Below are 25,554 nucleotides of genomic sequence, written 5' to 3' on the forward strand. Positions count from 1 at the left end.
AGGGGCTGTGCCTCAGTAACAGGGAACCTGCTTGGCATGCAGAAGGTCCCATAGTCAATCCTTGGCATTTCCAGTTGAAAAAACCTCAGACAGCAGGTGTTACTAAAAAGACCATTCTCTGCTGGAGACCGTGAAGAGCCAGAACTAGAGCAGACAAACGGAGCTCTAACTCTGTATGAGGCAGATTAATATGTGTCCAGGATATTATATGGAATCTGTATCACCTCAGTGACTAGTCTTTCCACATAAGAATGCATAAAATAGCACATTATAAGTTATGCTCTGGGAGTCTTTGATAGCGTTGATCCTGCATTGTACAGAAGGCAAAATCTCATGCTAGATCACAAGAACAGCAAGATCCGAACACGACAATCACTGCCTGGAACTGTAAATCCCAAGTAGGTCTTTCCCACTCTAAAGTGTCTGTGCTTGTCTTCCTTTGTTGTATCCCAAAATGACTTGACGGAATAATTACATGGTATTAAAAGTAAAATTAGCGCTGGGACTTCTAAAGTTAAATCAATAAACATAAAACTGGTGGCGACTCTCAACTAAAGCAGGATTGGTGATAATTTTGTGGGAGTTTTTTTGCAAAAGCATCCTACTTTACTAATCTAAATGGCTGGAGCATCTGGAGTGGCTTACAATACAAAAGGAAGACGAACCAACTATGATACACAGCAATCAAAAATGTCCATTTCCAAAATCACATTTGGGGTTTAAAAATTGAATTGTAAGACACTGTTAAAAATTCAACACAACAATCTGGTTAAAAGGTAAAGGTAAAGGTATCCCCTGTGCAAGCACCGAGTCATGTCTGACCCTTGGTGTGACGCCCTCTAGCGTTTTCTTGGCAGACTCAATATGGGGTGGTTTGCCAGTGCCTTCCCCAGTCATCACCGTTTACCCCCCAGCAAGCTGGGTACTCATTTGACCGACCTCGGAAGGATGGAAGGCTGAGTCAACCTTGAGCCGGCTGCTGGGATTGAACTCCCAGCCTCATGGGCAAAGCTTTCAGACAGCTGCCTTACCACTCTGCGCCACAAGAGGCTCCTAACAATCTGGTTACAAATAAACAAAGCAATGTCCCTGAAAGAAGAAGAGTTGGTTCTTATATGCTGCTTTTCTCTACCCAAAGGAGTCTCAAAGCAGCCTACAGTTGCCTTTCCTTTCCTCTCCCCACAACAGACACCCAGTGAGGGAGGTGAGGCTAAGAGAGCTCTGATATTAATGTAGAAGAAGAGAATTGGTTCTTATATGCCACTTTTCTCTACCCGAAGGAGTCTCAAAGTTGCCTTCCCTTTTCTCTCCCCACAACAGAAACCCTGTGAGGTAGGTGAGGCTGAGAGTGCCCTGATATTACTGCTCGGTCAGAACAGCTTTATCAGTGCTGTGGGGAGCCCAAGGTCACCCACAGCTGCTGCATGTGGAGGAGGAGCATGGAATTAAACCCAGCTCACCAGATTAGAGGTCTGCGCTCCTAGCCACTTGTTGTTTTCGTAAGGTGCGAAGTCATGTTCGACCCATCGCGACCCCATGGACAATGATCCTCCAGGCCTTCCCGTCCTCTACCATTCCCCAAAGTCCATTTAAGTTTGCACCAACTGCTTCAGTGACTCCATCGAACCACCTCATTCTCTGTCGTCCCCTTCTTCTTTTGCCCTCAATCGCTTGCAGCATTGTGTAACCACTACACAAACTAAAATCTAGTGAGCAAAATTAGCTCCAAAGATGTTAAACTGGCCTTAGCCAGGGCCTTTTTGACCCTGGCCCCGACCTGGTGGAACGCTCTCCCTGGTGAGATCAGAGCCCTGCAGGACCTAGAACAGTTCCACAGGGCCTATAAGACAGAACTGTTCTGCCAGGCTTACATTTGAGGCTGAAGACAATATTGGAAGTCTGGCCTCCCTGCCGAAAACATCAGTCTCATCAGAACACCAGCTAAATCATCTCCCCCCTTATGACCGCTCTATGTTTACATCACTCCTCATTAGAAAGAGAGGAGGTGGCTTAAATTTGTTTTAATCTAACTCTGAATTATGATTTTAATGTCTATATTTAATTAATTTATATTGAACTATTATAGTTTATGTTGTTACCCGCCCTGAGCCTTTGGGGAAGGGCGGGTTGTATATTATTGTAGCTGTTGTTATTAACTATTATTATTAACTATTCTCTTAATTAAAGAAAACAGCTTCTCTGGAGAATCTCATTTGACAGCAAACTGCCAAGCTGACTGATTCTTTCATACTTAAGTATTTGTACACTTATATTGAGCCCATGGAAAGAAAACATCTGGATCTGAATTCTTATTATAGTGGGGCAAGGTGCAGACTAGAGATGACTAATTAATAATAAAACCTATCATTTTGTAGCCTTCAGCATGCCCCTGAGTCCTTCACTCACCATAAACCCTTACCACCTGTCTCTGTTCCTGAGTGCTGTCAGTTTGGGAGGTCCTTCTCTGAATTCCTACCATCACCACCACCATCAGAGGTACACTGGGTAGTCCTGAGGGAGACGGGCTTCACAACTGCAGCTCCCTGTCTGTTGACGACCCACTCTTTGGGATTTTCTGCAGGTACTGAAGATGGTCCTAGGGTTCTCAATTTGTAATCTATAACACAAATGTTGAGTTGTGGTTGACTGAAATGGCAGAATAGCACTAGCTTTAATGAATACTCACATATAAGCCAACCTTCATGCAAGCCGAGGTACCTAATTTTACCACAAGAATGCTGGAAAACCTTATTGACTCACATATAAGCCGAGGCTGGTGTTTGAATACTGGCTTTCCCCCCATCCCTTCCATTCCCTTTTGGGCAGGATCTTTTTCCCCCTTTTCTTACCTCCCTCCTCCTCCCCCTTTCCCCTCCTCCTCCCTCTTTCCCTCTGACCCCTCTTGCTTTTTTTATATCCAATCCTCCTTCTTATCCCATTCCCTTCTTCTTAGTCGGGTGTTCTGTTCCTTCCACTTTCCATTCCTTCCTATAAGGGCGTTTCCTCCTCCTGCTCTCTGCTCTCTTTCTGAGACAGAGGCTTCAGAGCTTCCTGCAGCATCTGCTACACGTGCTAGCCTTGTGCTAGCCTCGTTAAGACAGGGAGGGGGAAGGCGGAAACTGCTCTTTCCCTCCCAGGTTTGCTGGTTTTCTACTTAGTTCCTGCTTCTGGTTCTTCAGGAAGGATACTTGTCTCCCACCCCACCCTCCTGTCTTGTCTGGCAGCTTTTTTTAAATACCCGCATATAAGCCAAGGTGGGCTTTTTCAGCTCTAATAAAGGGCTGAAAAACTCGGCTTATATGTGAGTATATACGGTAATAATCCATTCAAAAATAGTAACATCTGCTTATTTTAACTCTAGTTTTGTTTTAAAATATTTTCATATTGTGGTTTTACATTTTAAGCTTCCCTGCAAACTTGCCCTGGGTGAATCCAACAGGATGAAATGGCAGCTATAAACGATTTTAATAAACGGTGCAAAATATAACGGTTCAGATGTATGATTTATCATGAACCTGTGATTCTGAAGACTGATATGACTACTCTTGGTAACAAGAGAAGAGAGAAAGCTTTGATGGTTGGATCATTTTCCGAGACGCACATACAACACACGGGAATATTTCTGTCAAACAGTACCTTGGATGCGCAACATGGGTTCTTTCTCATGTAATCCCCGATACATATCTTTCAAGGTTTTAAATTCTCATAAATTGTTAGAATTTGGTTCATGTTAGAAATATGTAATTGGAAGGGGGGATTATGTAAAGTTGCAAGTATAAGCACATTTGTAACATGAGAGTTTTCAACTCTTCCTTTCCTGCTGAGACAGTCTCCAAATTGAAGCTCTTTCTGCCAAGCATTTCACATTAAATTATGGAGTTTTCTCAAGGGCTAAAGAAAACAGTTATTAAGAGTGTGAGCTTTGGCCGTTATTTCACAATTGAGTTAACCTCCATCCTCAGGGCAATATTTTGCAGCTGTTGTTTGAAGAGAGTCAGATTTTTGTTTTTGTTTTCCAATTAGACTTAATTTTAACGTGTAACAGAATGCATAGATAGGTTGCCCATTTTCAGGAAGTTGTCTTTTTTTACCAGGTAATTGCAAAATTATCCCTGATCATATGACTCTGACTTGGTCAACTGAAAATGAGAAGCGGACAGAAGAGAGAAGTCCAGCTTTTCAGTTCTTAATTACAGCAAATAGCATGGTTTGTGTACTCTGAGGCCAACCAACAAAAATCAAAGGGCAAGAATCAGTTCTGATTGATGCCTTGATGCTTTTCTAATGCATCATTATTTGCTTTTACTGTGTACTGTTTTAACATATCTTTGCGGGGATATTTTTGTAAGGTCTTACAGAAATGATCTGCTATAAATTTTCACAGCCTTCACAGTTCAGCTGACTGATAAATTTAGGAAGCAATAACAAAATGAGGCTGAACATCAAGGATAGGGTTGTGCACTTCAGTGAAGTCCGAAGTGGCCAGTGCCATGCACGGAGGGGAGGGGCAGCGCTGCAGGTGGTGCACCAGCTGGCGCCTGCACCCCTTCCCTCCGTGCCTTGGTGCTGGCCGCTTCAGGCTTCAGTGATCGCCGAAGTGGCCGAAGCACGCAGGAGTGCACAACCCTAAAAGGATCGAGGCAAGGAGCTATCATAGGAGAGTGAGAGTCTTTCAACCTTAGAAGAAAACCCTCAAACCAGAGCCTTCTGGGACACTCAGCAATGGAGGCAACGCATAACGGAGCTGAGTATCTCAAGTAGCATGTCTTTGAATGCCACAAAACTCTACCAAATATGATAAATATCACAATGAATATTTTTATCTTCAGATTAAAAAGAATAACTTGAAAACCCTGAACTTGTGGCTGGGATTGGCTTTATAGTACCGAATGGTTCCGTGGCTGCTGTTTACATAATCAGCGGAGTATAATTAAAGGCAATTCTCAGAGCTAATTAAGTTATCCTTCGCTCTGCTTATTTAAAAGATGGAGTCAATGTTATTCACTGTCCATGACCAATCTGCCTCCGTGCTTCACACGACATTGATTCCACATCAGCAGGTAGTTGTCAATGAGTGCATTTTGCGATAGAAAAGGAACAGAATCAATATCCCAAGAAAAGCATTGTTTGAATAGTTAAAGGTAAAGGTATCCCCTGTGCAAGCACGGGGTCATGTCTGACCCTTGGGGTGACGCCCTCTAGCGTTTTCATGGCAGACTCAATACGGGGTGGTTTGCCAGTGCCTTCCCCAGTCATTACTGTTTACCCCCCAGCAAGCTGGGGACTCATTTTACCAACCTCGGAAGGATGGAAGACTGAGTCGACCTTGAGCCGGCTGCTGGGATTGAACTCCCAGCCTCATGGACAGAGCTTCAGACTGCATGTCTGCTGCCTTACCACTCTGTGCCACAAGAGGCTAATTGAATAGCTTGAATAGTTACTGAAATGCAAATCAAGTTTCACTCAAAAGTATCTCCCTTCTATTATGTTCATTGACCTTTTGCACTGATGCCCTTCCATGAGGCAGTATGGGTATGGTAAACTGCCATCAAGTTGCAACTAACTCATGGCATCCCCAAGGGCCATGAGGAATAAAACTGGTTACCACAGAAGTCAACTGGAGAATCTATGTGGCACAGTGAAAATACTGCATTGGGATAGGGAAGATCCAAGATGAAATCCCTGCTCAACTCACTGGAGAGTCTTGGGCCAGTCAGCAACGCTCAACCCAACTTCGTTCAAAGGGTTGTTATGAGGATGAATATGGGGAGATGGGTTATGTATACTGTCCTATATGCCTTGGAGCATGTTTTCTCAACCTGGATTTCATGGCTGAGGTTTCTTGATGGCCCTGGGAGGGTTTTGACAATGGATGGTAGTTAATTAAATTTAAATGTATTTTTAAAATTTGTTAAACATTTATCGGGTGATATAACCATATGTGGCCATGTCAACCCACCCACCCCCATCCCAAAATAGCCATTAATGGGCCTTTAGGGGGTGGTAAGGGAAGCGGCCTCTGATGGGCTTGAGCATAGCTATGCTTCCCAACCATATTCTGCACCATCACACCATTTCCGGGGGTTCTCAAAGGCCAAAGAATGTTTCAGGGGCTTCTCAATGGTAAGTTGAGAAAGACTGCCTTGAAGGCATTCAGGTTTGCCTTCTCAGAACTGTGAATGTGCTTAGGTCAAGCGGTTGCAAAAATCTCTAACCAGCAAAGGGCAAAGCTGGAGAAAAAATGAGTCATATCATGTCAGAAGAATAGTTGAATGAGAACAGAAATGCTTTGGAAAGAAAAGGGTATGGAGCAATGCCTGGACTGGTAACCAAAATACAGAGGTGATCAGATTATAATCAAAGATGTTTAGTATCAGTGTGCCTTTTGCCATAGAAGTAAACAGGAGTGTTGTGAAAGATCCTAGTTATTGTTGCTGCAAGAGTTTAAGATGGGCTACCCCTCTGGTGGGACTCACTGTTAAGCTCCTCAGCTGCCTGTCCCCTTTGGATCTTGGGCAGCAGCTGATTGCCATACATACACTCTCCCACCTGCCTCCTCAAGGAGTCCTGCAGCATGCACACCTTCCTTGCTTAAGACAGGGGTGGTTCAGGTAGAGGGGAGGGACCAGGTAGTGTAACAGTTGTTCTTAGAGCTCTGCTCCAGGCTCAAGAATCACTAAAATGCTCTCCCTACCCTGTCATATGCACATTTCCTCTTTTCCAGTCTGTGTGGAATCACCTGTTCATATTTTCTCTGGCTGATACTACCATCTCATCTAGATTTGCTGTCCCATCCCCAACCCCAGCTTTGTAGGACTCCCCTCAATAAATGGCCTTCAGGAAGAAGAACACTTCCTTCTAGAATGTCTAACCAACACCCAAAGCTTGACTGATACAATAGGCAGGATCAGGAAATGAGATATAGTGGGAAGAGCAAGCATTTATTAGGCTTTCCATGTACACATGCTACTAGTTATCTTACAGAGGTAGTAAACAGCTCCGTGCAAATCACCCCAAGGAAGAAAAAACACATTATGAAAGATATTAGAATGCTCCCTATTTCAGTATTTTTCCACCACCACTTGACCTGCTTCATTTCACACCTGATCAATTCTCCCAACCTGTACATTGCTGACCAGTTACGTATTAATATGTCCATTAATTTGAGCCTACTGGGTTCTGTTAGGAAGAATCAATATAACCATTTACATCAAGTGTTCAGCCTCACTGCAACAGGAGCACAACTCAAAGTTAATTCCTAACTGTTCATAATTACCAAAGTACCAGCCAAATGTTAGTACCGTAATTGTTTAATCTGAACTACCATTGTCAGTCTAAGTTACGTGACTATTTTTTAGCAAACCAATCTAGATAAATATTGTGACAACTCAGTTACTGAACTCTCACATCTGTGCTTCTCTGTATCATATTTACCATTTATGATGTAAACATGAAAAACCATTAAGCTATATACAAGTACAGATGAGTTCTTATAAGTTACTATATTAATATCTTGACAATACTGAATGCTGTTAACACAGGAACATTCTAAAGCTGCAATATGGCAACAAGAGCTTCAACACAAGGCATGAAATTTGGCATGTATCACCGCTTACCCCCATGTGTGGCTTTTAAAAGAACAAGTTTCTGATTCTTTTCCACATAGTAAAGTGAAGTGTAAGGTGTAAGTGATGTTTGCTAGCAAAGGAGAAGGGTCTGAGAGTTTCACTGGAAAAGGCAAGTGTGAATCTTTAGCATCCTGAGGTCACCATTCACAATCCACTCAAGCTCAACTCTCATCCATGTAATATCTCTCTTCCTCCCATTTCAGTTTCCTTCCATTTTGCCCTCACACCTCAAGACTAATTTACTTCACAGTCCTTCTTACTTGTTTTGAGCACGACAATTGATACTGTGTTCAGTTTTGGGCACCACAATTGAAGAAGGATGTAGACAAACTGGAGAATGTCCAGAAGAGGGCAACAAAGATGGTAAGGGGTTTGGAGACGAAGTCATATGAGGAAATGTTGAGGGAGCTTGGTCTGTTTGACCTGGAGAGAAACAAACTGGTGACCAATGCAACTTGTGTGCGGTTGGTGCTTCAAGCTCCAAAAGTGTAGCCCTTGACAAAAGTCACACATTCAGACTCATAAAAAGACTAAAAAATCCAAGGAAATAAATTAGATTAAGCAATATACTGCTCTTGCAAATATAAGTTATTTATTTGGAAAGTGCTTCCAAGGGCATCGACTACCCTGGCAAGTTTAATGGGATTGGCAGGGGGATGTTTCTGGGCCTTCCACAGCCTCTCCCTCCAGAAAACATGCAGAGCCTGCACCAGGTGATGGTTTGTTACCCCCATGTCTCCCCCACATCCCGCAAATTGAAAGAGGCCAGGAGAATTTACTGGCAGCAGGGCATGCTTTGAGGCCAATTCCTATTCCACCCAGCAAACTTCTAAAACTGGCAGGAAGTTGGAGCCAGAGAGCTGACCACTTATTAACTCTCTCCTGATTGAGGCTAAACTACCAGGGCTGACGGCCATGACTTACTCATGAGTAAACATTCCCAGGGCAGGGGTCATGACTTACTCATGAGCACACATTCCCAGGGTAGAGGCTTTTCCTGGCTGTCTGCACACAATTTGACCTGATTGGCCCTCATTGGCAGAGTGCAATTTGAACTGATTGGCCCCCATTGGCAGAGTGCTCTCTCCCTATTGGTGGGAGGGAGTTGTCTGCATACAACTTCAACTTTATAATGTTTAGTGATAGTGATGATAGTGATAATCAACCACCTTTCCCCCACTTTTTAAAAGATGAGCTAAAATGACCATATTTGCCTGCCAGATTCAGTTCAGTGTTCTTTATAATGAGCAAAAATACCAGGTTTTTATGAGAAGTTCAACCAATTGTTGAAACACATTGGGAACTTGCTAATAATGTAAAGAAGCGTCAGAACTCTTGAAAGCAGCAGCTTTGGCACTGCAAACAAAAGCAAGCCACCTGAGACCTGGGAGGACAGGATATGAGCTACTTATAGATCCCAGTGAACAAGAATAGCAGGAAGGCTGCTTATTTCGTTGTAGCAAAGGCTTTGAAGCAAACAATTTATTAAACATCATAAAACTCAAAACAAAATCTTTGAAGGCAGGTTATCCTCCACGACACTATGTCCCGTTGCGAGAGAATTGCTTCCTTTTCCTTTGGGGATTTTTTTTTTTCATTTGACACTGACACTCAGATTGTTTTCCTGAGCAACTTGGGTGAGCTACTTCTTCGGGCATTAACAGGAATAATTCAGCCATCAAAGAGGAAAATATTATTTCAAATTATAGTTTTGACTGTTTCAGCATCACAGTGATATTATTAACCATGCTGGGTCCCCCACCCCCGCCCCCAGCAACTGGGATATAATTCCAATAAATCAGTACTTCCTTGGTTTGAAAGCCAACATTAATAAAATAATGGCACAGTGAGATAATTTCATGGAGGACCAGGACAACTTCATTTTTCAAATTTTAATTAAAAAAAACTTATAACACCTTTAATTTACTAGTAGTCATGGCTTTCCTTTGTTCTGCTGATTAAAAATGGATCTATTTTTGCCCCCTATCTCTTGGATAAAGTTGCCTTCCTTTACAATGCCACCATTACAGCAAATCTAAAAAAATAAATCATAATTATTATTTGATGCAAAAATGAAGGTCGATGTCTTAAAATGGCCTTTCAATATATCGAAAGAATTACTACAGCCAAATCCAATGAGTCACAAAGCCCACAAGATAGCAGCTCATCCACTTAAAAACCTCCAGAATATTGTTTAGATTATATTTTGACCCTAATAGTTTGGTGTTTTTCTTCAGCTTTCTTCTAATTTCCAATATCATCCATTCATGATCTGTACCACAATCAGCTCTTGATCTTGCTTTTAATAATAATAGTAACAATAATAGTAATAATAATAATCCTTTTCAAATAAAATCCACATACAAGTTTTAAAACTTTAAAACAATTACAATATACAAATCTAAAATTTCCAGACAGGACAGTCCCTCTAGAGCAGGGGTAGTCAACCTGTGGTCCTCCAGATGTCCATGGACTATAATTCCCATGAGCCCCTGCCAGCATTTGCTGCTTATTTGCTGGCAGGGGCTCATGGGAACTGTAGTTCATGGATATCTGGAGGACCACAGGTTGACTATCCCTGCTCTAGAGGGGATCTAACCTTATGATTTCTCTTCTGCCTAGCAATGAGCCCAGCTGTTTGGGTAGAATGGCCCTGCAGAACTGATTAAGGTCCTACAGGGCCCTGATCTCACCTGAGAGCTCGTTCTACCAGGCTGTCGGAACGTGTGTTTAAGTCCTTGTTTTCTACTCTGCATCCATCCAAAGCTGTTTTTGTTTAATTGATTTAACTAGGCATTTGCAAAGCAACTACATAAAAACAAATATTAAATGACCAATGACTTTGGGTAGACACAAAGTAAAAATCTGTACTAAAGCATCTCTTTCAAGGAAACAGAAAGTAATTAATTAAGGTAGGAAGAAAAGAACAGGAGGAACATTTAAAGAGGAACAGAGGCCCTGCGAAACCTCAACACAACTTCGACTTCTATACTGGACAGCCAGGAGCAACTGCATTTTAAGGAAGGAAAACTGCTACAAAACATGGAAAAGAACGGGAAAATAACACTGGGATGCCGTAGGAGGCCATAAATGTCAGGAATATCCATTAAAACAAACACTAAGTAATCTCAGTCCAGCAATCCCAAATGAAACTAGCTAGTATAGAAGCAACCTAACACAGTATGCATACATGCCCTGATGCACACAAGCAGTAAGTCGAAAGCTAGTTTGCTATGAGGTCACTTCATAGGAACCAGCCTATACTGTGTCTACAACAAGCTCTTATTTCTGTTATTGCCTCCTATGAACAAAAACAGACTTTTTTTTTAATGCAGCCATTCACATTAGTTGTATGGGTATCAAACAGGAAACAAGGATTACCTTTTCAAGAAGACCTAGAAAAGCTCACCATCCCACAGATACATATCTTTTAATTCACTTTAAAAATAACAGGAAAAAAGAAACTCGGATTTTGATACCTGGATAAAACAACAGCGTATTTAAAACCCATTAAAGCTTGAAAATAAATTATTTTATCCAATTAAAATCGCTTATGAACTTGTATCTTAAACCTGTTAGGTCAACAGACTTAGAGCGGAGTAATTCCATTTAGGACTGCAAAGTTACTGTTTTCCTTTTTTCCTCAGCGTGGTGTAGTGGTTAAGAGTGGCAGATTCTAATCTGGAGAATTGGGTTTGATTCCCCACTCCTCCACATGCAAGAACTGGGTTTGATTCCCCACCCCTCCAAATGCAGGGTGACGTTGGGATAGCCACAGTCCTGTTAGAGTTGTTCTCACAGAGCAGTTCTGTCACAGCTCTCTCAGCCTCACCTAGCTCACAGGGTGTCTGTTGTGGGGCGAGAAAGGAAAGGCGATTTTAAGCCATTTTGGAACTCCTTTGGGTAGTGAAAGCGGGGTATAAAAGCCAACTCTTCTTCTCAGCAGACATTCTCTGTCAACAAGATGGAGCAGATACCTTTTTCTGCTTTACCAAATTCACCCGCTTATGAGAAGGAGGGGGAGGGATCATGCTATACCAATTAAGCACTTGCTTCAGTTGCTTAAGATGTTGGGGGGTTTTGCTGTTGCTTTTAATATTTCCTAGCTAATCCCTTTATTTTTCTTCTTCTTCCCTTCTACTTGATCATGTTTAACAGCCAAACTCGTCAAGCCAAACACCTTGTTTCTGGGCAGAAGCAACAGGAGTCTATGCAATCCATTAATGTTCACTTAGTCCCACATTTTAACATTTCAGTAGGCAAAAAAGCCTCCAAAATTTCTGGGTCCCTTGAACACGTTCTCTTCTGCCCCCCCCCCCCCCAAAAAAATCAGCCCAGTCTTCAGTTATACAATAGTCACTTGGCCCAAACAGGAAACAAGAGAAATTATCAGTACGTTGAGCACAGACTAGAGTAAGGTTAGTCAACCTGTGGTCCTCCAGATGCCCATGGACTACAATGCCCATGAGCCCCTGCCAGCAAACGCTGGCAGGGGTCATGGGGATTGTAGTCCATGGTCATCTGGAGGACCACAGGTTGACTACCCCTGGCCTAGAGCATTAACTTACAACACTTGTGGCTCTGCTAACCTCAGAGGGTAGGACTGGAGGTAGGAGGTGGAGTATTTTGCTTCTATGTTTTTACAGCTGGGACCTATTACCTGTGATAGGAGCATATCCCTTGAACTTTATGAAACAAGTAGTTTGGGCAAATACAAATAGATGTGGTGATGCAGTAAGGGTTATTTTGACTTTAAAAAAAGCCCAGATAAATATTTTACACCCTTTGGTCTAATATTTGTGTTAGGCGCTCTTTCAAACAGGAATGCCTCTTCATATTGAGGATCCTGTGAAGTAGCTGTCCAGCACACGGCAACAAATTATTTCAAGCCCTCATTTGGAATGAATCTCAGCACATTCCAGGAACCCCATAAACAAAGACAACATGTACGATGTTAACTTTCTCTTTTATGCTGACAGTCCCCCCCCCTCCCAGCATAATGACTTTCCTGCACAGTATGTGTTGCCATAAAAAGAAACAGAGCCCTGTAAAATTAGAGGAACTGTTTAATATCAAATCGTTTTATCTAAGGAAGAGACCAACTCCAAGGTAAACACCAAAGAAAAAGCACAAGAATTAGAAATATTTGTTTTTGCTGCTGAATCTTTGTCTTTACATTGTTCAAATAAACCCCAGTCACCATTAGCTGTATCTTCTTGAGGAGGAAATGTTCGTCCAGAGAATGTTTCAGAGTTGGACGCTTCTGCGTTTCACAAACAAACAAAAAAAGCATTTTTGTAAGGCATACAATGAGACTCTAGATCAGGACAAAGCAGAACAGCAAGAGAACTAAAACAGAAGATGGTGGATTGCCAGGCAGCTGGCAAAATTAATAGCTCCCAAAGAAATGATGCCATTTTGCAGACAACATTAAACAGGAAATGGGTCAAGAGCCTGACTTTTTGCAGTTGAATACAGTGAAGGAGGATGGACATAACCACATTTCATTGCATTCACCACAGATGTGCATCAACCTAAAAAAACCACTCAATAACTGACTTAGTTCATGCATCCAAGCATTTATTAAAATACCAGGTTTATCCAAGCTGATACAAACACAGCCCTTTTTAAGCCGCAGCTTGTACAGTTTTATCAACGCTGACTAACGCTGAACGAAAGGAAGGGACAGAAGTCCCATGTTCAAGACCAAACACACAGTGGCTTCTCCCAAACCGTTGGTATACAACGCAGCACTGAGAAGCAAACAGAAGGAAAAAAACCGAACCTGGAACACTAGAAACAGTACATTAGAGAAAGTCTTGACAACTTCCAAAGGAAAAAAAAATGTAATCATGTGCAACATGTAGAAATTACAGGTGCAGCGCCCACATATTAAGGGCAGAACAAATGTGGCCTCATCCAGTCACAAAACTAGAAGACAGCCTCTGGCCCAGCCAGAAAGAAATGGGTACTTGAACCATGGCTACAGGGAAGGATGATCGGACAGGGGGACGCTTCTGTTATGCCCCCGTTCCAGATCTGGATGCAGACCCCATCGAAGTGGCTCAATGTATGAGCTTGTGTGATCTTTTCTGAATGGGCCAGGGTGGGAGAGAGGAACACGCTGGCAAGGAACCATAGAATGCTGGGAAACACACAGACAAAAACCCGTATATTCTCAGCAGCTCCAGCAACAGAACTTCTGGCTTCAGCATCCATGGGAACTAGACGACAGCTTTGTGATGCCGGTAGGATTGGGTTGAAACACTCAGCTAAGTTTCCCTGAGCTGGCTAGAAACCCGAGAGAAGGAAACAACAGTGATTATATACAGCTGAGCAAGCACAGTGCTAAGGCCACTGGCTCTGGGATATGGTGCTCACGACTGGCACTCTGCAGTAAAAATCTTTACCATCTGTGTCAGTCCCGAGTTGCTACAGAACCTTTAAAGTGTTTTTTTTTGGGGGGGGGGTAGGGGGGAGAAGCCAAAGAAGATGGGGGAAGGAAGCATTCCTAAATTGAAACATTTTCCAAATGCCGGCCTTCAACAGTTATAATGAGAAAACCCTAATACCAAAAAACCCCAACTCTGACCTAGCCCTTAGTGCAGCGGTAGTCAAACTGCAGCCCTCCAGATGTCCATGGACTACAATTACCATGAGCCCCTGCAAGCGTTCACTGGCAAGGGCTCCTGGGAATTGTAGTCCATGGACAACTGGAGGGCCGCAGTTTGACTACCCCTGCCTTAGTGGCTCCATTCAAGTTACCCGTGCATGTTTAGCAAGGCATTTCACTTCTGGTCCACTAATAAATCCGGGTGTGATAGAAACAGTCAATGCGGACAGCATGAATAAAATGCCATTTGCCAATTAATGAGTCTATTCCACTAAATATAAAATCAGACGTGGTCGCACAGTGATTCAATATTTATACCTGAGTAAAACTGAGCATGTGACATTGCTTGTTGACTCATGTCATTTTGTCTGAGTTGGAAGAAGCCTCCCACAAAACCAACAGTCAGTATTTTACCGCCTGGATTTTGGACTGAAGAAAGGCACTATGTTACTGGTGATAAAGTTGCTGTGTAGTCTTCGGCCATTTACCCAAAATGCACGCCAAGGCAAAACATCGGCTGCTCTACCACTAAAAATGTCTGCCAAGCTCATGAGACTATGAGGTTAACCAAACAAAACCGCAGCCCCTGATCTGGTGTAAATTCCGTCAAACCAGACTGTATGAAACCAACACCATATTGTTAGAATCCCAGATGAGGAATACATATCTCAAGCTCTCAGAATGCATCGGTGCAGCTCTCCAAGTTGAATATGGTACAGTGCAATTCAGTAGCCATGCATGCCTGTCCAAAACGAAGAAAAAGTGACCCGCACATGCCGTGCATTAAAGTCTTGGAAACAAAGTCTATGGATGTTTATTCAATTTGTTGAACACGTACAAATGCCAAAACGGAGTCGTTTTCACACCTTTCCTCAGTGGTGTCATCTTTCAAAATAGATTTAAACTTATAGTAGTATTCTCAGGTTCAATTTTTCGTTCAGTATCCCCTCGGCCACAGGCTCATCACTAGGGTTGTGTGCGGTGGCGTCCGAATCGGCTGTTCCAGGCCAATGCAGCCATGGCTGGGGGGGGGGGAGGAGAGGTGCAGTCACTGGTGCAGAGCTCCACGCCTGCGTGTGTGCGACAAGTTACACATCAGCAGCCCCCCCACCCCGGCGCTGGCTGCGTCGGCATAGAACGGCTGATTAGGATACCTCCATGCCCAACCCTAGAGCCTCTTGTGGCGCAGAGTGGTAAGGCAGCAGTCATGCAGTCTGAAAGCTCTACCCATGAGGCTGGGAGTTCGATCCCAGCAGCTGGCTCAGGGTTGACTCAGCCTTCCATCCTTCCGAGGTCGGTAAAATGAGTACCCAGCTTGCTGGGGGGTAAACGGTCATGACTGGGGAAGGCACTGGCAAACCACCCCGTATTGAGTCTGCCATGAAAACGCTAGAGGGCATCACCCCAAGGGTCAGACATGACTTGGTGCTTGCACAGGGGATACCTTTACCTTTTACATGCCCAATCCTACTCAGCACAGTTATAAGTGAAAACCTTCACTATACTGCTGTAAGATAAATTCAAATCTACTTGGAAATGTAACACCACAGAGGAAAGGTGTGAAAACGAGAAAATTTAATAAACACACATAGACTTTGTTCAAAGACTTTATTGCAAGGCAATTGTCGGTTCCTTTTTCTTTGTTTTTGACTTTGTTGGACTGCCAGGAATTCTTTTGGGATTTTCTGATTTTTCACGCATGGCTGTCCAGCATATTAGACAACACCCCTCATTTCCCTGTCCACCTACAAATTGGTGGAATCATCCAGTGCCGAGCAGGTCATAATGCATGGCTGGTAGTCAGCATGGCATAGCGGTTAGGAGTGCGGCTTTCTAATCTGGCGATCTGGGTTTGATTCCACACTCCCTCACATGCAGCCAGCTGGGTGAACTTGGACTCGCCACAGCACTGATAAAGCTGTTCTGACCAAGCAGTAATATCAGGGCTCGCTCAGCCACACCTGCCTCAGAGAAGAAAAGTAAAGCAATTGTAAATTGCTTTAAGACTCCTGGTAAAGAAAAGCGGCATATAAGAACTACTACTGCTACTACTGCTACTACTACTGCTACTGCTACAGCTACTGCTACTGCTACTGCTACTACTACTACTTCTTCTTCTTTCAGTTGGGTTGGGGTAGGGGTCAAAAGCCATGCAGGTCTGTCCCAGAACTTATTAGGGCAATGTTATCTGAGTTACATCATCCGGCACATGATAGGAACAGAACACCCTTTCTTGGCACTAGGCTGTGATCTCTGCCTTCTCATGACAGCGATCGCTGGCTCCGTTAATATAGAAGCTAACTTGTTACAGCTCAGTGGTCCTGCTGATGGCAAATATGGTGCCAACCATGTGCCGTGATAGACGGGATGCATTGGCTGCTTTCAGACGCCTCAAGTTCTCTAATCCTCAGAGTCTCATTTAATAGATAACTGCAGCAAGGAAGAAATAATGCTTCCACATTTCTTATGTGTTGAAAGCAGCTTGAAGTAAATTCAATCTGTAATAAACTTGCAAAACCTAGGGTTTATAAAAAAATATATTTTTTTGGTTATCACCATTCTCTAAGAACAAAATGTACTTCCTCCAAGCCAACCCTTAATTTTAATATTTACTTGTACACTTAGGATTCTTGCCACCGACAACCTGTCATCCGCCAATATCATTGTGGAAATCTCACATCATTAATTGGTTTGTTCATGGCTCACTGTATTTTCTAGAAGACTTATGGAACACATGTTGTTGTTTTCGTTACTGAGCACCTGCTACAGTGAACTACAATATACATAATGGACTGATGAACTTATCTCAACATAAGCTCCTTCCCCACCAATCCTATTATCTATGGCGGCAGAAGTAGTGGCTTCCATCACTAAAGCTACTGAGGCATTCTGACCTGGCCAGCACGACCAAAGGGTCCACTTCTAGGCAAACATATCTTGCCATAAGTTGGTGCTAGAGTGCTCTGTCCAAGAACACCCAAAGGCACACATAATGCTGTGAAATGTTTCCCAGTCCTTCCTATCTGAACAAGTGTCCCCACCATAGCACTTTTAGGGAGGGAAATGCCATGATTAGTATGTGATTATCAACTGTAACTTCATCTTAGGTAGTTTCCTATGATCAGGTCAAAATCTAATGCAGTGGTTCTCAACGTCGGGGTCGGGACACCTTTGGGGGTCGAATTAGCCTTTCACAAGGGTCGCGGCAGGGCAAGCAGCTTGGCCAGGAAGGCGCTGCCACTGTTGCCACTCCTCCTGCAGGCGTCTGTCCGGAGCAGTGGGAAAGAGTGAGATCGGCATGGTGGGACAAGAGGCAGAACTGAACTGGGAAACCCCGGGAAAAACCCAATTTATATACAATCATGAACAATGGATCTTCATGCCATTGGTCAGTTCCGGTTTAGTTTCTGTGAAAGAACCCTTGCATAATTTGATGGTTGGGGGTCACTGCAACATGAGGAGCTGTAATAAGGGTTGAGAACCACTGATCTAATGACTAATGAACTGCTGGGACACTTTTCTAGGAAGTCCTATCTAACACAGTTGCCTAGGAAAGGTGACAGTATCATCTCAGGTTGTTGCTAATTCTGACCATTGCTGCTTGGGTTGGTTGTTCCGGTAATGCCTCTCTCTGGAAAACTGTTCCTCTCTCAGCTGTTCTCTGGAGCAGCAATGACGCTGTTATCTTGGTTGTCGACAGTCGTCAGTTGATGGTGCCATACAACAACTGTCAGCTTGTCACACAACATTCCCCTTCTGCTTGTATTTATTTTATGATGATATTAAGGAGATTTAAAATGACTTTTCCTATCAGTGAGTCTATTAATACATGCCTGTCAAATAGACAGTCCCCAGGCCGAATATGTGACTGTCAAACAACTAGCAGTAGGCAACTAAACAAGAATTTATCACACATCTGGCTGGCTGCAGGACATGGCTGCGGGGTCATGTACAGTTCCAAGAGGCAGGAGTTTGACAGGTGTCTTTTAGTTTCTTTTTTGCAATGTTTTTTTTCATCGTCTAATTAGAAGAAAACTATTGTCCATATATTCACTTGAGGGGAAACAACGCTTTCCTTTCAAAGGTCAAAGAGGACACAATTCCAAATTAGTATTTGGGGAAAATTGGCTTGAAGTTTTGAAAATGGATCCCACTGAATCGATGCCTTGGCACTACAGTTCCTTATTTCTTCAGGAGAAAGCTGACAGAAGACATATGCACACCCCAGCAATCAACTCACCTCTGATGCTAATCTGTGCTTAACCTTCTCTACAGCTTCCATCACCCCCTTGCAGCTGGATTTTGACAGGTTAAGAAGTATCAGCCTGTCACAGCTCTTCGTTCTGAATAACAGGCAAAATTCCCCCCCCCCATCTCTTCTCAGATAAGGACCGAAAATTGCAATTTTTAAAATTCATGATTATCTTGATATGACAGTCAAAGTAAAATTGCATTATCCCATCATCCCCTGTGCTTTCTGCTTCATTACACCAGGGGTAGTGAACCTGTGGTTCTCCAGATGTCCATGGACTACAATTCCCATGAGCCCCTGCCAGCATTTGCTGGCAGGGGCTCATGAAAATTGTAGTCCGTGAACATCTGGAGGACCACAGGTTGACGACCCCTGCTTTACAATATTCAAGATGGCCTCCAACAACGTATGAAAATATGGTCATGCATACTTTATGCTCCTGTCCAGATCTACATATCAACCCATTACCTTTAGAACAGCTCAAACACTGACCTGATGATGCTTTAGAAATCCCATGTTCACTTCTTTTTTGTCTTCTTATGCTTAACAGAGAGTCCTTTTTTAAAAAAAAATCTGCTCCCATATTTTCTCACGTAGTCAAAACTGGGCTAATTAAAGCATTTAGTTTCCACAACTGTTATTACTGATTTTTTTTCTGTATATTCTCATTACCTCTTCTTTCAAATCAAGCACGGAACAGGAGACACAGGAAGAACTCTGTATGAATCCAGTACTCACATTACAATTTGTTATGCTAATGTTTGATGTGTTTTGGATTGATGTTTGGGAGATGGGCCACACATGTATGATACTTCCTATGCTAATCAGGACCTACCACGAGAGCTTTGCTTTTCACTTCCTTAGAAAAACACTGGGTTGTAAGGCATAATGTTCAATAAATATGAAACAGCCAGGGCCACCCCAGCCAAGCTGAAGAGATGGATGAACTATGAGGCAGCCTTTGCTCAAGGATAGCCTGTTCTTGTGAAAGTAAGGGAAACAACAGTCTTCCATGGAGCTGCTGCTTCCAAATGTCCCTCAAGGCAGCTCTTACAAGGTAGCCTGTTAGATCTCTCTCTGGGATCCAGCCATATGCCTGCAAAAGTAAGCATATGGATAGCTAGAACGTTCTATAGTATTACCCTACAAAGTACAATTTCATTGAGGGGCAAACTACATGCTATGTTGGAAATCTGTGATTAGATCTACCAATATCTTGTGGGTTTTGAATGAAGAGCTATTGAAGGGAGGGTTGTTGAATCAAGCTGGTTCTCAGAACATCTTATTACACAGATATACATTGAGGGAGGAAATAGGAAATTAAAAAGTAACACAGCAACTAAGGCTTGAGAGACCTGCAGTGTAATCCCAAGAGACCTGCAGTGTAATCAGAATAACTTCCACTGAATTCTATTGACCGGCTTCTTAGTTGGCACATTTAGGGCACCAGCCTAAATCTTTTTGGGCAAGTGGATGAGGTATTTGCTAATTTAATGAATGAATTTGAAAAAAAAAATTGTAAATTGCATTGAAGACCATATATGGTAGAAGGGTTTATTTTAATGTCAATAAATAAATCCAAACTCCTCTTCACTTTAGTTTTCATGCTGATGTTCATTATATCTCTGATTACGCAAATAGATTTTAAAATACAGTCTTCTGAAAAGATGATATTTCTAATGCCCGAATATTAGTAAGCAGCAATGTCTAGGAGAAGAATTTACCACCAGGGGGATTTTTCAGGATAAGTCAGCACACAACAACACCGGCATACCCTTTAAAAAAATATTTCATTCTTGGATATTAGCAAGTGATAATCATATTAAAGCTTCTTGTAATAGCTACATACGAAAATGTATTTCCTGTTCTAGGGTTGCATATTATGCATTACTATATTCATAAGCATCCCCTAAGGAAACTCACCCGCAATTGCAATCTCAGTCCAAACACATGCTGCCTTACAGGATGATGTGGTCAAACTCATTTCATATTTGGGGGGGGGAGGGGGGGAGGAAAGGGGGAAAGCTGCGCCACTAGAACAGAGCTACAAGGCAGATGGCCAGTTTCATTAATCTGACCTTATTTGCCCAAGATCAGATCGAGAGAACTGTTAAATGCACTGATGCTTCTAAATAATCCATAAACCCTGTATAAACCTTAGATTTGCATATTTAAGGTAGAAGCTCCAAACAGATTTGTTATTTATGGTTTATAATTATTTCCAAGAAGCGTAACAATCATAATTTATCCAGAGGGAACTTCAAAAAGCTTGTGTACGCCGAAGAACACCTACTCCAAAGGGTTAGGAACGTTCCGTTCACTATACTTAACAACTGTATGGAAACATGTGGCAAAATCAGAGTCTTTGTGTATCATCCCCCATGATCTCAAATGACAAGATACAGCACAAGCTTCATCTCTTGCTAATTAAACGAATCAATTAAGAGCCTATTGTTGCAACTGTGTAACTGCTGTTCTATACTGGCAATAACAACCCCACAGGGAGGTCTTTTACTACATTAAAATGCTGTCCTCCACAACTCCATCTGATATTATTAGAAACAGTTATTTGCGTCTTGCTGTCATATTAGTAGCAGCAGCAAATTATGGAAATATGCAGACCAGAATGGTCCCAGTATGAGACCAGGTTTGGTTTTCAGCCTCCGAGGGAACAAATGCTGAAAATTCCAAAGTTCCCCAAAGTTCATTAATGGAACTGATAAATTTATCAGCACAGCAGCCATTTAGATGCTAGGTAAGGGTCACACATTTGCATACTTTCCTGCTAAGCTGATACAATTCAACTAGATAAATTATCATATTAAGTTTACCCTCCTGAGTTAAACTGATGGAGTTCAAAATTGTTTTCGATGGTTGTCATTAATCGCTGTTACATCTTAAATGCTCGCTTTGAAATCTAATTGTGGTGGAGTGCCAAGGGTCATATTAATAGCATTCTTATTGTTAAAGCTTTATAAAAACATGTTTATTTTACTGATCTCCTCACTTCAAGCTTAACAAATAATGAGAAATGAAGTATATTTATATTTATTATCAATAAAAATGAATTTAAGAGGCACTTTGCATGATTTAAATTAGGTTTTTCTTCATTCAGGATTTAGTTTCATTAAGATGCATGGTTAAGCTGGCTCCGTATAAATCAACGTTCTCTTACAAGTACTAAGGAAAAGCCAAATATCTAGTTGGGAATATACTGTGTAAAATGACAATTTGCACAATTCTCTTTTATATAGCAGAATCTTTCACTGAGGAAAGATAATGCGTCGCACTCTTAAATATTAAAACACTAAAAATGTTGCCGTCATATACTATGTTTTCAAAGCCCACTCATCAGCCAAAAAGGCAGAACTATATTTTACACACTAGTAAGTGTAAATAGCCACTTCACCTAGGAAAAAGCAATCTAGGGAATAGGTAATTCACAGCGAAGTCGGGAGTCTTTAATCCTTTCCCTACTCACTGTTTTGTGCCCTGAAACTCCACACACAGCAACGTATCACCGATTAAACCAGGGACATGCTTATCACTAAAATCACTGCCCAAGATCCACCCACCATTATGGAAAAGACAATTCTTGCTACAATCCATACCTTAGTAACATCTAAATTAATCTACTGTGTGTGTAATGATTAAAGAGCAGTGGGCTCTAATCTGGACAACCAGGTTTGATTCCCCACTCCTCCATATGCAACCAGCTGAGTTATCATCAGCTAGTCACGATTCTCTTAGAGCTGTTTTAGCAAAGCAGCTCTCTTAGAGCTCTCCCTCACCTAAATCATAGGTTGCCTGTTGTGGGGAGAGGAAGGGAAAGGTGTTTGTAACCCCTTTGGGACTTCTTGATGTAGTGAAAAGCAGGGTATAAAAAACCAGCTCTTCTTCTTATATACATGAGTTTTCTTTTGAAACCCTTGCTTATTTATAATATCTTACCACTCCCAACAACCGTCACACCTTTATGCTCAGCAGCCTGAATGCTTTGCCCACAGCTGAGGGGGTGATATGGAAATATTTCATACTCTGACCACCACTGCCCCTGTGCCTACAGCATAATTGAAACCATTGATCACGTTTTGTTCTTCTGCAATCAATGGCCCTCATTATGGGAAATTTGGATCTTGCCCATCTTGAGCAAATATAATCTCGCCATCGAACTCCAGGTAGTTCCTCCCCTGCTGGCTGATGTTAATCCTGAGGTGACATGAGCTGTGGAAACCCACTGATAGAAATTCTCTGTTGAACTTGGATTCATTTCATCCTCATTTGCTAAGGTATAATTTACCTTTTGGCCGATTCCTATGATTTATCGGGAATGCCTCTTTAGATGAAGATCTTGTAGAGGCTGCCAATGTCCTACACGGCCAATTAAGAGCATGTAGGTAGCTTGAAGAAATCATTTGTAAAGCCAGGTGTGGGGATAGCTAGGAAGAGACCAGGAGTGGATTTATTTAAAGAGAAACCAAGAAAGGAAAAAAATGAATCTCCTGCATTTGCGTTTGTGCCTTTAGCATACCACATTAAGAGACTCATTTATAAACATTGGGGTCTGTTAACAGACATTCCTGGTTGTGAACAACGACCTTTAATTGGTTTTAAAAGAACAGAGTCACTTAGAATACATATAAGATCTGATACACTTTCTATGAGCAAACTAGGTGGCATAAGGGGACATTTTAAATGTGCACGATGCATTGCCTGCTTATTTAGCTGGATAACAAGAGTTAGAACTGGTAATTTTAGCAATTGTGAGATGAAGCAAGTAGTTTGTTTCATCTGGACACCTTGTTCAGTGTACAACACAGGAATTATAATAACATAATAATGTCATGTTGTACCCTACTCCCTACCATGAATTAAAGCTAAAAGGGGAACCAAAAGTCCCAGAAGCCTTTGTGGCACTCATGCCATCTCTTGCTCTCATTTCTCCGTCCCTCCTGCTGGATCCTTGGCCCGCACGTTGCCTGTTCCCAGGACATGCAGAGTATCTTTCACAATGTTATCTGTAGTTTGCATGTTATGTCTTTGATGCTTAGGCCTGAGCACCTTTTGGCCTTTGTAACTTTTGTTTTGTTCTAACTGGCCTTTGAAGATGAAAAACTTTGAGCATTGGGAAGAATCTAAAATGCAGATTGGGGGGGAGGGAATGCCTATATCTGGCCTTGTGGGGGACTAGCTAGCTGTTCTCAGCAATAGACTTTTCCTGTCATGAAGCTTCCAGAAGAACCCTCTTGGGCCCAAATACAACTCTGATCCTTTTTTCCAGAAAGAATGTCTCAGTATTCATGTCCACTGGAGAAAACAGCCTTGGTTTGTGACAAATAATAATAACAATCTTTATTCTAACTCAGAAAATTAAGTTCTGTGTATTGGAAATGTTCATCCCTCGTAAGATGAAAGGATGGTTTTGTTACAAAGAGAGGCATAATATATTCAAAGATCGAATACATTAGCTCCACATAGTTTGAATTCTAATTTAGATTTGTCTACATCTAAATATAGAGTCATAACTATGAATGAATGGTCTTTACCTGTTGAACTGCATTTAGAAGAAGAAGAAGAAGAAGAAGAAGAAGAAGAAGAAGAAGAAGAAGAAGAAGAAGAAGAAGAAGAAGAAGAAGAAGAAGAAGAAGAAGAAGTACTAGTGCCCTACCTGGCCCTGGATCAACTAGCCACAGTGATCCATGTGACAGTCACCTCTAGACTAGACTTCTGCAACTCTATGCAAGCCTACCCTTAACCTTGATCTGGAAACTGCAGCTGGTCCAGGGACCAGGATCCTCATGGGAACACTGTGGAGGTCCCACATCCAGCCCTCTCTCCAACTACTGCAATGGCTCCCTTTTGAATTCCGACTCAGACTTAAGGTTTTGGTTATCACCTTCAAGGCTGTATGTGGTCTGGGTCCAGCATACCTGAGAGACCACCTCACTCCCTTCAACCCCCAATGAGCCCTACACTTTGCAATCTCCAACTGGCTGGTGATCCCTGGACCCAAAGAAGAACGTCAGACCACAACAAGGGCCAGAGTTTCCTCTGTCCTGGCCCCCACCTGAAGAAATCAGGGCTCTAGCAGAACTTACACAGTTCACAGGTCCTGCAAAATGGAGCCCTTCTGCCAGGCATATGGTTGAAAGCAAGCAATAGGCATTTGGTCGAGGCCAACTGAAACAACGGTATCTATTGGACCCCCCAGAGAACCCCTATCCATAATACTGAATCCTGCACTGGTCTACCCATGGAGTCACTGTTGCATCCTTAGCTAATTAATTTGATGTTATACGCACTTTTATTACAAGTTAAAATTACTGTCACTGTTATCTATCCAAATTTATGAATTATTTTATTTATTTATTAAATTTATTTATTATGCTGTTCTTCATTGTTATCATGTGTAAACCGCCCTGAGCCTGAAGGGAGGTCGGTACAGAAATATAATAAATAAATTAAATAAATCAATACATAGGATATACAGGTGTTCATTGTAGAATGAACTTGCATTCATTGTAATATGGCTACTAGCCCACTCATTTAATACAATAACAGATAGTCCTGGTTTGCTGCATTTTTCTGGCTCAACAAGATCATCAGGAGCACTCAGCTATTTCAGCATGCATTTTACTACTATGCAAAGATACTATCCTACTTCTAAATGAAAGCATTACAAAGATGATCAATAGAGTTTCATTGAATAATTAGAATATTGGTTGTCTTTATATCAGGCTGTGCATGTATGTACATATTAGAAAAGACCTCTTGAGCTGCATTACATATATAGTGTTGATTTAACTACAGACAACTTTACCCCAGTGTTGGACCCATGTCCAGACTGCTCTCAATGGCTCTTCACTAAGTCCAGCAGGATAAAGTAAATGGGGTACAATCTCATATACAGTTAACAGGAACCAAACCTTGCTAATTACCCAGAGCGGTAAAGAATGGGCGGTATAAAAATCCAAATAAATAAATAAAATAAATAATTATTCCACTGGAGAAGATTTAGATCCCTACATTGTTCTTAAGGTACAATGCTATTTTATATCTGC

At 42.1% G+C, this 25,554-nt stretch overlaps 1 protein-coding gene across 1 annotated transcript in view; it reads right to left on the reverse strand.

Moving 5' to 3' along the window:
* Window positions 1-25,554, reverse strand: part of PCCA (propionyl-CoA carboxylase subunit alpha) — a 279,452-nt gene that overhangs the window by 42,974 nt on the left and 210,924 nt on the right. The window lies entirely within an intron of this gene.

Source organism: Paroedura picta, chromosome 6, assembly GCF_049243985.1.
Source record: "Paroedura picta isolate Pp20150507F chromosome 6, Ppicta_v3.0, whole genome shotgun sequence".
Taxonomy (NCBI): Eukaryota; Metazoa; Chordata; class Lepidosauria; order Squamata; family Gekkonidae; genus Paroedura; species Paroedura picta.